Source organism: Erythrolamprus reginae, chromosome 3 (genome assembly GCF_031021105.1).
Source record: "Erythrolamprus reginae isolate rEryReg1 chromosome 3, rEryReg1.hap1, whole genome shotgun sequence".
Taxonomy (NCBI): domain Eukaryota; kingdom Metazoa; phylum Chordata; class Lepidosauria; order Squamata; family Dipsadidae; genus Erythrolamprus; species Erythrolamprus reginae.
The window spans coordinates 64059909-64075687 of NC_091952.1; positions in this window are offsets into that span (position 1 = coordinate 64059909).

Genomic DNA, 15779 nt, shown 5'->3' on the forward strand with positions numbered 1-15779 from the left:
GAGTCCTCAGAAAGAGGCAGCATATAAGTCCAATCAAATAAATAAATAAATTGCATTTTGGATTTATGAAGATTTGAAAAAAGTTAGCAAAGTTGAGACCTTTCCCACACACCCCAAAAATCTTTAATCTAGTTATCCCCAGCAAAAGCAAGGGATTAATTTTCCTAGATAAAAAGAGGATTATTGCTTCTGGTAAATAGCTAGATAGCTTCAGGCCATAATACTTCCCTCTTTTTCTTGATTTTAATTGCAAAGTTGTTTTTTACACAGGCGTTCAAAGAACCAGCTCATGATCATATTCCACAATTTGTTTCTTATGTTTTTCGGTAGTTTAATTATTTAAATTGTTTTCTTTCTTTAAATAGTATTTAAAGCAATTATTAATGGAAAGTTTATTCATGTCTTTCCCCAAAATTCTTTAGGATCATCTGATACACGGAAGATAATCAGTATTTGTGAAATTTTCCAAGTATAATTATTTGGAATGCATCTTTTTCAGCAAACATACCCAGATATGATCCCCACCTTTTGCAAAATAATTTTTTGAAAAAGAGAATGGAATGGAGCATGTACTGGTTGTTTCGAAATAATTCATTTCAACCAATAATTGCTAAATTTTAAACTGTTCCTGTAAATACTTGATTTAATAAAATTTGAGCCTTGCCAAGTAATACAGTATGTGTCCAGCTTGCATTAAGAGTTCTGTTAGATGAAGAGAAATAAGTTTCTCCCAGTACTATATCTTAGATTTCAAAACTATTTAAGGAGAAAGCAGAGTTACAATTGCCTATTGTCAATGTAACCCTTCTAACCAGATCCTTTGTTCAAATGTCACCAGATTTTTAGCATTTATTGATCAAAGAATTTGATTAAGTTATGTAAGTGAGGATAGGGATTCTGTTGTATTGTCTGCTTCCCACTGGGTTTCCAACTTAAGCTAGCTGACTATGACTTTGGTTTTAAAACGTAAGATTTGTCCAGACATTAAGATCTGCCCTAATGGACAGAACTTAGGTTTTATTAACTTTCTCTGGCATTTGATATTCAAAACATAATACAGTATCTTGTAAGTAGATCACCCACAACTATGGTGCCCATTTAACAGCCATACTTATGGAAAAATAAGAGCTAGCCCTTTTACAAGTAGCCTTGTCATTTTATTTCTGTTTGGTCATCTTGTTAGAACTCTGTTCAAAAGAACATTTCAAGAGTTAGTATTTTAAAAATGCAGCATTGAATAAGCAGACAAAGACATTTCTTTCCTCACTTAACACTCACATGGGAAATCTGCAAGTATCAAAGTAAAATTCTGTTTCAACAACTATGTATTAATTTTGGGTATAGAGAGATGTGTGCAGTACAGGGCAAGTTTGCTTTAATTTGTTAATGTTTTGTCATTTCTGTCTTCAGATCTTTCTCATTACTGATGAAATGAGCAGTTAATACTCTTCAGGCAATTCCATACATTCACTTAACCTATTGTAACTGTTATTTTCTCTTACTTTTTTTTCTTTAAAGAAGAAGAGTTAGATTTTAAAGGCTAAGGTTAACTGAAGCCAGTGGCTTTTCTTTTGGGACTAATGTGCAGGCAAGTAGAAAAACGTATAAAGCTTTGTTTTTACACATGATAACTGCTGTAAATTTATTACTGACTGAAAAGTGGAAAGTTTTAACATTATTCACAATAGAGAAATGGTTGGTGATGCCACATAGCTAAGTTAACTTATTTGATTAGAGAAAATCAACCAATCAACCAATAAACACTCAGTAAAAGACCTTGGAATACTAATATGAAATGACCTAAGTGCTAAAGCCCACTGCAACAATATCGCCAAAAAGGCTTCCAGAGTTGTTAACCTGATCCTACACAGCTTCTGCTCCGGCAATCTCACACTACTGACTAAAGCCTACAAAACCTATGCCAGACCCATTCTCGAATACAGCTCATCTGTCTGGAACCCACACCACATCTCAGACATCAACACTCTCGAAAACGTCCAAAGATATTTCACCAGAAGAGCCCTCCACTCCTCCACTCGAAACAGAATCCCCTACGAAAATAGACTAACTATCCTGGGCCTTGAAAGCTTAGAACTACGGTGCCTAAAACACGATTTAAGTATTGCCCACAAGATCATACGCTGCAATGTCCTCCCGGTCAACGACTACTTCAGCTTCAACAGCAACAACACAAGAGCACACAACAGATTCAAACTTAATATTAATCGCTCCAAACTTGACTGTAAAAAATATGACTTTAACAATCGAGTTGTCGAAGCGTGGAACTCATTACCGGACTCAATAGTGTCAACCCCCAATCCCCTACACTTCTCCCTTAAACTCTCCACGATTGACCTCTCCAGATTCCTAAGAGGCCAGTAAGGGGCGTACATAAGTGCACTGATGTGCCTATCGTCCCCTGTCCAATTGTCTTTCCTTATCCCTTGTATCATATATATTCTCTCCTTTATATATATTCTCTTCCCATCTACTTCTCTTCTTTTTTACTTCCTATCTTTATATATATTACTTAATGTCTATTCTCTTTCATATGTATTGTATATTGGACAAAGAATAAATAATAATAAAATAATAAATAATAAATAATATAGTATCTTCATCTATCCATCCCTTCATCCCTCCCTCCCTCCATTCATTCATTCATTCATTTCTCACATTTTTATACAACTCAGCTCACTTAAGTGACTCCAGGCAACTTGCGATACAATAATGTCAGAATAAAAGCTTAAGTAAGAACAAAGTTAAAAACATCATTAAATGGTAGGATGCCAATATTAAAAGTTTAAAAGTTGGAGAGAACATTCTTATGACACCAACTATGCCCAGGATTGCCTAACACTCTTCAAACCCAATGAAGGCTAAAAATGGGGTGCTGGTGGTGACGTCTTCACCTCTGGGGCAAGATGTTCTTTAAGGCATGTGCAGCAACAGAGAAAGTTTCTTTCCTGAAGGTGAAATTCTTTTACCAATAGGATCCACAACATACCCTATCCGTCTGATGGCTGGGATGGGACAATACAATTGGGATGAGATACTCCCGCAAGTCATGTGGTCCAATACCACAAAGGGTTTAAAATTGAGAACTAACATCTTGAATTGGATCCAGAAGCACCCAATGCAGCTCATATATCAGAGATGCTACACGCAGAATCTTAGGGAAGCTCAAGACTGCTTGCACAATCATATTTTGTACCAATTGCAATTTCTGGATACTTTTTAAGGATTGCCCCACTGAAATAGTTCAATTAGGAGATAAGCATTGTATGAGTACTGAAGGAAGAGCTTCTCCTTCCTAAATTTTATCACAATATGCCGATAATTGGAACTCTGATAATCTAATTCAAAAATCCAGTTTCCCTAACAATACAAACAACTAGTTACACTTGGTGCAAATTCCTTAAATATAAGCATATTGCAAGTTTTTGGAAATAATTCGTCCTATCTTTTGGAAATATTACTCCTATCTCCTACTCCTAATACTTGTGCTCTAAAAATGAAATAGTGTGGTTTAAAAAAAGTATAATTCTTGGTCCTAGACTATAAAAACATTTCAATCCAAAACCCAGCAGACCAAAATCCATCATTCAGTATTATTTTTGTCATTGTAAACAAGTCTCCTTGTAAATACTATTAGAACAGTTTATACAGATCAGAAATAATTGTTTCTTAGAAATCAAAGTCAACTACAAACTGAGATTGTATGAAGAACCTGGTATATTCTATAGAATATATTCAACATTCCAAATTCAAACTGAAGCCAGTTTAATTTAGAGGTTAAAGAACCAGGCTAAAAAATTGAGAGACTATTCAAATCCAGACAGGTGACTTTTGGCCAGCCAAACTCACCTCATAGGTTTGTTGTTATAGAAAATAATAGGAAGGAATATTAGATATGTTCACTGCCTTAAGTTTATTTAAAAAATCATAAAGATGGGTTATAAATAAAACAATTAAATTCTAATGGAATTTATGTTTCATTGTATAGCTAATGCATTGTTTGGAATACTGTGTTCAATTCTGGAGACCTCACCTACAAAAAGATATTGACAAAATTGAACGGGTCCAAAAATGGGCTACAAGAATGGTGGAAGGGCTTAAGCATAAAACGTATCAGGAAAGACTTAATGAACTCAATCTGTATAGTCTGGAGGACAGAAGAAAAAGTGGGGACATGATCGAAACATTTAAATATGTTAAAGGGTTAAATAAGGTTCAGGAGGGAAGTGTTTTTAATAGGAAAGTGAACACAAGAACAAGGGGACACAATCTGAAGTTAGTTGGGGGAAAGATCAAAAGCAACATGAGAAAATATTATTTTACTGAAAGAGTAGTAGATCCTTGGAACAAACTTCCAGCAAACGTGGTTGGTAAATCCACAGTAACTGAATTTAAACATGCCTGGGATAAACATATATCCATTCTAAGATAAAATACAGGAAATAGAATAAGGGCAGACTAGATGGACCATGAGGTCTTTTTCTGCCGTCAATCTTCTATGTTTCTATGTTTCTATGTTTAGGGATGCTACATAAATGTATAAGAAAAGTAGTCTCATTGCTAAGCAAAAGCTATTACAGTATATTCCCATCCAGGTGCCTACTGCAATTGTGGCCAATGTTCCCTCTAATTTTTTTCCGGTGTGGGCGGAAAAGTATAGTGTCTGAGCGACAGTCCCTTTGGGACTGGGCGGCATAGAAAATAAATAAATAAATAAACAAACAAACAAATAGATAAACAGACAGACAGACAGATAGATAGATAAGAAAAAAATTCCCTTCTTTTTTTATTAAAAGAAATTAATAATAAAACAAAACCAAAATCTATTACTATTATTATCTTCTCTTTTTCCATCCCTGTCTCCTCCCCCCTTGTGTGTGTGTGTGTGTGTGTGTGTGTGTGTGTGAACTCTTGAACCATTTCCAATTAGAGGTGAGCTATTGGAAATGGTTCAAGAGTTCACACACACACACACACACACACACACAAACGGCTGGGGTTTTTTCTCTGTTATTATTTGGGTGCTTTTTACCATACGCTTTAAATCAAGAATAATTTCTCTCTTTCTCTCTCCCCCTCTTTCTCTCTCTCTCTCTCTCTCTCTCTCTCTCTCTCGCTTTCTTTCTCTCTCACTCTTGCTTTCTATCTCTCTTGCTTTCTTTCTCTTCTCTCTCTTGCTATCTCTCTCTCCCCCTTTCATCTCTCTCTCTTTCTCTCTTGTTTTCTTTCTCTCTCTCTATTGCTTTCTTTCTCTTCTCTCTCTTGCTATCTCTCCCCCCCTTTTCTCTCTTTCTCTCAGCAGCAGCATTGGGGAGTAGCTGTGGGGTGGCGGCAGGGTGATCAGCTGTGAGGCGGAGCTCCGGAACGGAGGCACCGACGGCGAGGGGGCTGCAAGAGCGCTTTCTCCCAGATCTTCGGGAACGCCTGCCCTGCCTCTACTGCAGTCCCCTTGCTGGAAGTCTGGGATGAAAGCACTCCCAGCGAAGGGGCTGCGAGAGGGGCGGAGTGGGCATTCCTGAAGCCCGCTGAGAAAGCCCTCTCTCGCAGCCCCCTGGCTGGCAGTGCTTTCGTCTCTTAGCCACCACCACCGCGGGAGAAGTCACGCGCCAAGGCAGGAGGCGACGGAGGAGGAGAGGGGGTGGATCGGGTGGGCGGGGGGCAGGGCCAAGAAGCCAGGGGCGCGTTTGGCCGGAGGCACCATGGGGAGGCAGGGGCGGCCGCGGCTCCCTTTCCTCCTACTGCCACACCTCCCCGCCCCCACCCCCCCGCGGGCTGGCAGGGGGGTGGGGAGTGCGCGCCCATGGAAAAGGGCACGCGGAAGGGAACTGTGATTGTGGTCAATGCAAAATGATTTCTTTTAATCAAAAGTCTAGTTGGTTAGAAACATTATTTACAAGATTATATACATATCCTTGCAAGGGTATGAATCTTCAATATATAAACCAATGTGCATGTCTCCAAATGTAAATGGAAAGGTTTCTATTTACTAATGCATTTAGTAACAGCAGACTTCAGAGCTATGATTCTGAGTTATGGAACAAAATAAGGATAGTAATGAAACACCTTTATTTTAAAAAGGAACAAAATGTGGGTTGTGACTGACTAACTTAATCCCCAAGGACCAAATGAAGACATTCAATATTTACATTGATTTGATTCTGGGTGGTTTTCTTCTTCCCCCTCATTTCCTGATATATTCACTAGAAGCAAAGATATTAATTCATTTTTCCAAAGCTTATTATTTTGTTCAGCCAGCTACATTAAGGTCATTTCCCTTTAAGAATAGAACAGCACTTTTTCATAGACCAAAAAAAATCTCATTAACCTTGGAAGTTAAAGCAGCTGTTCTTTCTCAAAATAAGCTGGCTAGTGACTTGTAATTGGCATAGTTTTAGTTGGTAAGCACAGGTAAGATGAATTTGTTTTTGAAAACAAACCTTTTTTTCCCTCTTAAGTAGAAAAAGAACAAAAAATATTGAGACATTTCTGGGGAATCTATTAAAGAAAATATACTTTCACTTTGTTATTCAAGGATGTAAAAACTGAAACAAAAAATAATAAAAGATGGTAAGTCAAGAAGATGGTTTTAAAACATGGCTTTAATTAGCTTAGACTTTTGGTGCTTAAACTTTTGATTTGCATAAGGGATCCTATGCTGTATTACTTCCAGATTATTTGACATCCATGTATATAAGTATTTTACAGGTAAAATCAGTAGATTTAAATGAACATTCACATTATAATAGAATAGAATATTTTAGAGTAGAATAGAATAGAATAGAACAGAACAGAATAGAATTCTTTATTGGCTAAGTGTGATTATAATGTGAATGTTAAGCTGTTGAGCTTAACATCTCAATCGGGTTGAGGATATGATTGCATGATTGTAGTCAGAATGAATATGAATGTCTGATTTTTATATCTTTGGGGTTTTAATATTAGATTTAGGTTTGGGTTTCTCCTGCTATATTTTGAACTGTATTTTTATCCTTATTTTTTGTAAGCCTCCCTGAGTCTTCGGAGAAGGGCGGCATAGAAATCTAACCAACCAACCAACCAAACAAACAAACAAACAAACAAACAACCAAACAAACAACCAAACAAACAAACAAACAATTTGTCCACAAAGTGAGTTCTCAGAGAAGGCATAGGAGAAGCATCCCTCTTCTTTCTATCCAATTATTTGAGTGAACTCCAATGTATTATGTTACCTTTAATTTTGAATATTTCATTTCTTCTAGGCTTTAATTAAAAAATTTATTATTTCACTCCAAGATAACAATAATAATAATAATAATAATAATAATAATAATAATAATAATAATAATAGTTTATTATTAGATTTGTAAGATGATTTTAACATAAACATTCCCTGTATTCAAATCAGTGATGGGCTGCTCCTGGTTTGGCCTAGTTCTGAGAACCAGAAGCATAGGAATCAATGTAAAAGCAAATAATGCATGCAAACCCATTAGGAAAGAAATAAAAGCTTGGAATTTGGGTAGGAGGAGGAAGCGGAGGAAGAAAAGGAGGAGAGTCTCTGTCGAAGGAAGAAGGTGAGGTGAGCACCCCCCTTTGCCTTTCTGCACCCAGATGCTCTGGAGACAACCTCGCTCTGGGTGTATGGGAGGCAGCGTGAGGGAGTCACCACAGCGAAGTGGTTTATTCCCTCTCCAAGGGCCCAGAGAAAGGAAAATGCTTCGTTCGCTCTGGGCTGCCAAAGCCTCCTTAAACGCCACTGAAAGGCTCCTGTGGAAGGCCAGAGATGGCCAGGATTAAAGGGGGAATGGCAGGAAACTGGCTGGCCCTTCATGCTGCTCTCAAATTTCCTGGGAATTTTTTCCGGGCTTGGGTTCTTAAGTAGAAAATGGTTCTTAAGTAGAGGCAAAAAAATCTTGACCACCCGGTTCTTATCTACAAAAGTTCTTAAGTAGAGGCATTCTTAAGTAGAGGTACCAGTGTATATACAATTTGCTACTTCATAAGAGTTTTCCAGAATTATAAGCAAAATATTAAATTCTTACAGGAGAATCACTAAAAGTTAATAATCAACTTCCTATGGTTCTGGCATTTAAATGCTCTGAGGATGGATCAAACTGTGTTCTCTTGAAGAAAGCAACTTATCAGGTATGATTTCATTTGGAATCATGTTAACTCTTGTTCAGATTAATATAATGCCAGAATAGTAGCTTTCTTTAAATTAAGCTCCATCTGAAATAAACATAAATAAACTATGTTCTCTGGAACTAGGTGACTTTTCATTAATTTTATTTGTTTGTTTATTTTATTCAAAATTGATTAAAAATTGACCGATTGCAGAACCAATCCACTAGCTTCATATGTGAGAGCTGGATTTTTTTCTGTGAACTCAAACATAGGCAACATTATACGTTTTTGGCTATTAACATAGCAAGATTGTAGTAGGATTTTTATTTTTCATGAACTTAAAAGAAAGCAATATAAGTTTTTTTTAACCTAGAGAGAGGTAAGCTATTACAATCTTTTATATTCAAAATAAATAGTTTGTGATTGATGGCTAAACATATTTCCATGTAAGCTTCTTTTCAAAATCCTGAAGTTCAGGTTCATTCTTGAGATTTTAATATGTTTCCAAGCAGTGTTCCCTCTAATTTTTTGGGGCGGTGGGCGGAAAAGTTTAGTGTCTGAGCGGCAGTCCCTTTGGGACTGGGCGGCACAGAAATAACAAACAAACAAACAAACAAATAAAAAACCCACCCTGTTTTGCCTCAGAGAATTTCAAAATAAAATACTGTACTGTGTGTCTATAACAGTGAGCTCATAATAGGGCAACTCTATCAATATCAAAATGCCACTTAAATAGTTGAGCTAGTTTCAAACTAGATTTTGATTTTATTTCTCTCTTCCTTACTCCCATTCTTTTTCTTTCTCTTTTCCTTCCTCTCTTTTTTCTATCTGTTTCTCTCTCTTCCTCTCTCTCTCCTTCCCTCTCACTCCTTCCCTCTCGGCTTCTGGGCAGGTATGGAAAACTCTGAGTTGATGATGATTTTTAAGTGAGCGATTGCTCACTGCTCAGCTTAGAGGGAACTATGTTTCCAAGTACTATTTTTCCCCCAGGGTTCTTCACTATTTTGTTTTCTATTATCCTTTTTGTTTAACTGGGCATTTTTTCTTTTAGAATGATCCCAGGCAACCATGCATATCTGAAATATATAAACAGGGTTATGGGTATAGAGTGTACGCTGAGAGCAATAAGGAATGAATGAAGATTTGAATCTGATTGAAATTCTTCCAGAGCCTTTGCAACATAAAAACATCAGTTTTATATAGCAATCTATTCAGTGTATTTATTCAAGGTTGTGACATGCTAAGCAATGCAATAGTCATTAAGCTAGGCCGTTAATGCTCCAAAATACTTTCTTGTTGATGAATGTCCCAGGTACATCATTCATTATACATTAAAGTGGCAACTAAAATCCATTTGCTCCTAGGCACCCAAGGTATTATTACTGTTTAATGGTACATCACTCTGCTATACAACTATATAACAGGAAAAGCTCAAGAGCTAATTAAAAAAATGTTGCGGTATTTGATGTCTTTATCATTTTGGGGAAGAGGTACTTCAAAGTATATGCAAATTTATTTATACATGGTATTTATATGGCTGTCACTTTTTTATGAAGATATGTCTGGAAAGCTAATAAGCATAAATGTGGAAGCCAAACATATAAAAATAGCAGAAAAAAAAGATGACAGATAAAAAAATAACTCCACATTTGCCACAGGTCAAAAACACCACCTTGATTCTACTAACACTTTAATCCTAAAATCTTAGAGGGGAAACACTTATTTAAGACTTTCCAACAGACAACAGGGTCAGGTCCAGTAAGTGTATCTGGCTTTAACTGGCTTGCATGGACCAGCAGGGCTGATTGTGGAAAGCTTCACCCACCCATGCCAATGTCATGATGTCCCTTTTTTAGGACAGTTTTCACATTCTACTGCATGCAATCTGGTAGGGAAGTTATGTGGATTTCATCTCTGGTCAGGTTTATCCAGGTTTATTCCGGTCACAATTCAAAGTGCTGGTAATGACCTTTAAAGCCCTACATGGCATTGGGCCAGAATACATCTGGAACCGCCTTCTACCGCACGAATCCCAGCCGCCGATAAGGTCCCACAGAGTTCTCCTTCTCCGGGTCCCGTTGACCAAACAATGTTGTTTGGCAGGCCCTAGGGGAAGAGCCTTCTTTGTGGTGGCCCCGGCCCTCTGGAATCAACTACCCCCAGAGATTAGAACGGCCCCCACCCTCCTTGTCTTTCGCAAATTACTCAAGACCCACCTTTGTCGCCAGGCATGGGGGAGTTAGGATATTCCTTCCCCTAGGCCATTACAAGTTATGTATGGTATGTTTGTGTGTATGTTTGGTTTTTATAATAAGGGTTTTTAGTTGTTTTATTAAATTGGATTGTTACATGTTGTTTTTTATCATTGTTGTTAGCCGCCCCGAGTCTGCGGAGGGGGGCGGCATACAAATCCAATAAATAATAATAATAATCCAAACTTCACATCATAGCAGATGGGATGGGATGGACAGAAACCACTCAAATCAGCAATTTCCTGAATTATCCTGGATTCCTTTTTAGTAAAATTGCAGGGCTAGGTGCTAAGGGAATAGACATAAAGGAAATACTTGGGACTGAATCTAATTTATTTCCTTCTGGACACATTTAGAAAACCAGCTGAAGCAATATGTGATTGGGAATAAGCATTTTAATATAATACTTCCTTACTCTTTCCCAACTGCATAGCCCAGGGGTGTCAAACTCACATTGACACAGCAACATCACATGATGTATCGGGACTTTTTTTCTCTTTGCTAAACTGGGTGTGGTCATGGCCAGCGTGTGACACATTTGACCAGCAGGCTGTGAGTTAGAGAGCTTTGGCATAGCCTAAAGTGAAATGCAATTCATATCATCACATCAACAATGACACTATTATTATTACAGGTCACAACAAAAATATCAGCTAAGTAAACGTATCAGGAAAGACTTAATGAACTCAATCTGTATAGTCTGGAGGACAGAAGGAAAAGGGGGGACATGATCGAAACATTTAAATATATTAAAGGGTTAAATAAGGTCCAGGAGGGAAGTGTTTTTAATAGGAAAGTGAACACAAGAACAAGGGGACACAATCTGAAGTTAGTTGGGGGAAAGATCAAAAGCAACATGAGAAAATATTATTTTACTGAAAGAGTAGTAGATCCTTGGAACAAACTTCCAGCAGACGTAGTAGATAAATCCACAGTAACTGAATTTAAACATGCCTGGGATAAACATATATCCATCGTAAGATAAAATACAGAAAATAGTATAAGGGCAGACTAGATGGACCATGAGGTCTTTTTCTGCCGTCAGACTTCTATGTTTCTATGTTTCTAAGTAAACCATCATCTCAATAATACATCGTATGATTAAAATCATTGAAAGCAAATCAATACAGAACAATAGTTATAAAGTACAAGCCCTTCTCATTTTGCAATCAATCTTCTTTATATAAAAAGTGATCAGAAATCTCATGTAAAATAGATTTTTTTGTGTGTTTACATATCCCATCAGTTGACTATTTTCTTTATCATTAATTGATTGACTTTGGAGGTCACGTGGAATAAAGGAATGTAGACAGTAATGCGTTGCTGCCCCCATAGTGGAGGGACACAGTGGGGGTAGTAAGTTTATACACTATTTATTGAATATATAATAGTTTTTGATTGTCCTTCCTTCTCTAGTACCTAAGTATGATCCTTAATAACTTTTAAAATAGGAGATAATTAAACAGTATGTTTTTACCCATAAATGTTTTAATCATTTTAATCATTATCTAGAACTGAACTTTTATAGCAATTAAAGAAAATTGAGCTACTTGTCTAATCTGTTATCATACTGAACCTTGTGGATTCAGTATAAAATGTTAAAATGTTACTGTGCTCCTCAACAAATAGTGCTGTCTAGCATTTGTCCTTTTTGATAGCCATTCAAATAATGTGATTTAATCAACTAAAAAGAGTCCAAGCACCTATCTGAAAACTTATTTTGGTCGGTAAGCCACTCCCACCTAGTCACATGACCTTTAAGCCACGCTGGTCACATGATTGTCAAGCCTTTCCCACTTGGTCACATGGCCAGCAAGCCACTCCTACTCAGTCACATGACCAGCAAGCCACACCCACACAATAAGCCACACCCACAGTAGTAGTAAATTTTTTTACAGCCCTTCACTGAATGTAGAGCTTACCCTGGAATGTATAATTCATTAAGGGAGATAAAATGAAAATTCAGTTCTAAATGAATAGAAAGTATAGAAAGAAACTCAAACTCCACTATGATTTTATTTGGTACCAGATGAGGCTAATAGAAATTCTGAAAGGCATCTAAGATTCTGTTGTAATATCCTGTCATAATTAAATAGCAATCTTGGAATGCTTGTGGAGCAATTGGTGCACTACAAGTATTGATTGGGCTTGCAGACCCTCCACAACATGTGACTCTTTGGGAAAATTAATTTCCCATTGGCTTGTAGATCATGCAATACCCACAGGTGCTTTGTTTCTGCCTCTTCCATTTTACATTTTGTTAAACTCGAGCATGACATAAATTTTCAGGATGTGACAATAATAAAGCCAGAATTGATTCTTTGCTTGTCATTGAATTGCATGAAAAGAGATTGAAGTTTAGGATAAGGTGACATCAAGAAGATGACACAGATTCACATGTTTATATTTCAAATAATCCCATAGGGTAATTCATTTATATAATCACCTTCTGAAATTTAATATGGTAATGCGGAAGTCTGGCTGATAGAAATTCCTGATCAAGTTCAGATCTTCTTTGATGCTTTGTATCTGTCTCCTTAAATATATGAATCTATATTGCCATTCTGGCCTCGTATGAGCTACACTGATAGTCCCACCACTAATTTTATTCACTTACAAGAAAAAGGACAAAAGACTATAAAGATGAGTTGAATAAACACAAATAGAAGAAGTCTGTGAGTGTAAGAAGGAAAAAAACTAAAATGATCTTCATATTTCAAATTAAAAATATAAATATCTCCTGAGATTGAAAGAATGAAAACTTTCATAATTGCTGCCTTTCTATAATAAACTTTATTATATACAGCAAAGGCAGGAAATGATGCTCCTCTGTATGGAACTTAGAACTTGAATCACTTCTCGTCCAATTCCAATTTGAATCATAGTTTCTCAACTTTCCTCAGCATACGAGTAGAAGAAATGGAAAAAGTCTCAAAAGTAACATTGTACACAATCTGTCAACCACCCCATTACTTACAGTTTAAGGTGACCAGATTTTAACATTGGTAAAGTGGACCATCATTGATTAGGGGTGTGTGTGTGTTCTTGATTAAAAATCCGGTCTATGAAATAAATAAATAAATAAATAAATAAATAAATAAATAAATAAATAAATAAATAAATAAATAAATAAATAAATAAATAAATAAATAAATAAATAAATAAATAAATAAATAAATAAATAAATAAATAAATAAATAAATAAATAAATAAATAAATAAATAAATAAACAAACAAACTAAAAAGAAGACTTTTGTTCAGTGGTAAAATCCATTTTTTTAAATTATCTGTTTTGTGGGCATGGTTTGGTGGGCATGGAGTGGCTTGGTGGGCGTAGCAGAAGTAGGACACTTCAAAATCCTCATTCCCACCTCACTTTGGGGCCAGACAAAAGAGATATTTGGGGATTCTCTGAGCTATTCAAAATTTCTGCTAGTAGTTGTACAGAATCTGTCAGAACTTGCTGGATTTCCCCCCTGTTTTTGTTCCTTTTTTGCTCTCCAGTGATTTTAAATAAATGGCCATTTATTTCATCTGTCATGATCTCACAACCAAATATGGTTAGGGTTAGTGGTTGATAAATAGAGGTTTATGTACCTGGGCTGTAGTTATAATAACATCATTCCAAGCAGTGGGGCCAGGAAAATGTCTTTGTAGTATCTGGACGAAACAAACTTTGCAATGGGTAACAGTTATGCAGCCCAATTATGTGCATCAAAAGTAAAGTTGATTCTTTCCAAAAATTGGCACTTTTTAAAAATGCAGTGGGACGTGGGACAAATAGTTAAAAATTGTGACTGTCCTGCTCAAAGCGGGACATCTGAAATACCCAATTCAGGTATTTCATTTACAAAATTAATTCTAACTATAAGGTGTTATAGTTAGAATTAATTTTGTAAATGAAATACCTGAATTGGGTAAAATATTTCCTGAGAAATATATCATAATATGGATCATCTTTGAGTACTAGGTTTGGTATCTCTCCCTCTCCTCTTCTGAATTCAAATGCACAAATTATTGTTATGCATGTATCTTAAATGCTTTTTTGCTCTTGAAGCAAAATATAACAATGTTTCTGGCTTTACAGCTGTGAATGACATCTTCCTGTGGCCTGACAGCTTTCAGCCCCTCCAGCAGCCATATCAGATGAGCTGGAGGGAGGGGGGGGAGAGATATAGAGAGATGGAGCCTGGATTGTCAGCCCTCAGTTGGAGAGTCAAGAGCATCCAGGCTGATGAGGAAGAGGACAGCTGGGTTCAGTGTCTGATGCAGAAGGCAGAGGAGAGGAGAGCAATGGAAATCTGTGAGCCGATCTGCTGCTTGTGAAGTCCCACCCTAACTGGGGATAAAAGTCAAGGAGCAGAGATGAATAGAGGTGGTAGACAACTATTTATCTCCCTATCTGACTTGTTAGCCTGCCTTGAGAGATAAACTTTTTGCCTGGGCTGCTGGCACTTGTAATAAAGAATCATTGATTTAAATACAGAAGGTCAGAACATCTCTCTGGGTCAAAACACATCTATCTGTTTGTCTATCTGTCTGCCTGTCCGTCTGTCTGTCCGTCCGTCCATCCATCCATCTTTCCAAAGTGACTTCAGGCAGCACTTTTAATTACTTAAATAGTTGCATGGCAGAAATTCTACGAGTAATTTTTCCCATCAATGTTTTATATGATGGGATTCTCTGTTTTAGGAAATGTCTATAAACTAAACCTTACTTAAATTAGTGTAGTGGTGAACATCCATAATTATAACTTAATGATTTCTTTGACTATGTCACAAAGGTGTTGGATGAAGGTGGTGCCGTGGATATTGCCTACCTGGACTTCAGCAAAGCCTTTGATACGGTTCCACATAAAGAGCTGATAGATAAATTAGTGAAGATTGGACTTAATCCCTGGATAGTTCAATGGATTTGCAGCTGGCTGAAGCATAGACATCAGAGAGTTATTGTTAACGGCGAGTATTCTGAGCAGAGTCAGGTTACAAGCGGTGTGCCACAAGGGTCTGTTCTGGGTCCTATTCTTTTTAATATGTTTGTGAGTGACATAGGGGAAGGTTTGGTAGGGAAGGTTTGCCTATTTGCCGATGACTCTAAAGTGTGCAATAGGGTTGATATTCCTGGAGGCGTCTGTAATATGGTAAATGATTTAGCTTTACTAGATAAATGGTCAAAGCAATGGAAACTGCAGTTTAATGTTTCCAAATGTAAAATAATGCACCTGGGGAAAAGGAATCCTCAATCTGAGTATTGTATTGGCAGTTCTGTGTTAGCAAATACTTCAGAAGAAAAGGATTTAGGGGTAGTGATTTCTGACAGTCTCAAAATGGGTGAACAGTGCAGTCAGGCAGTAGGGAAAGCAAGTAGAATGCTTGGCTGCATAGCTAGAGGTATAACAAGCAG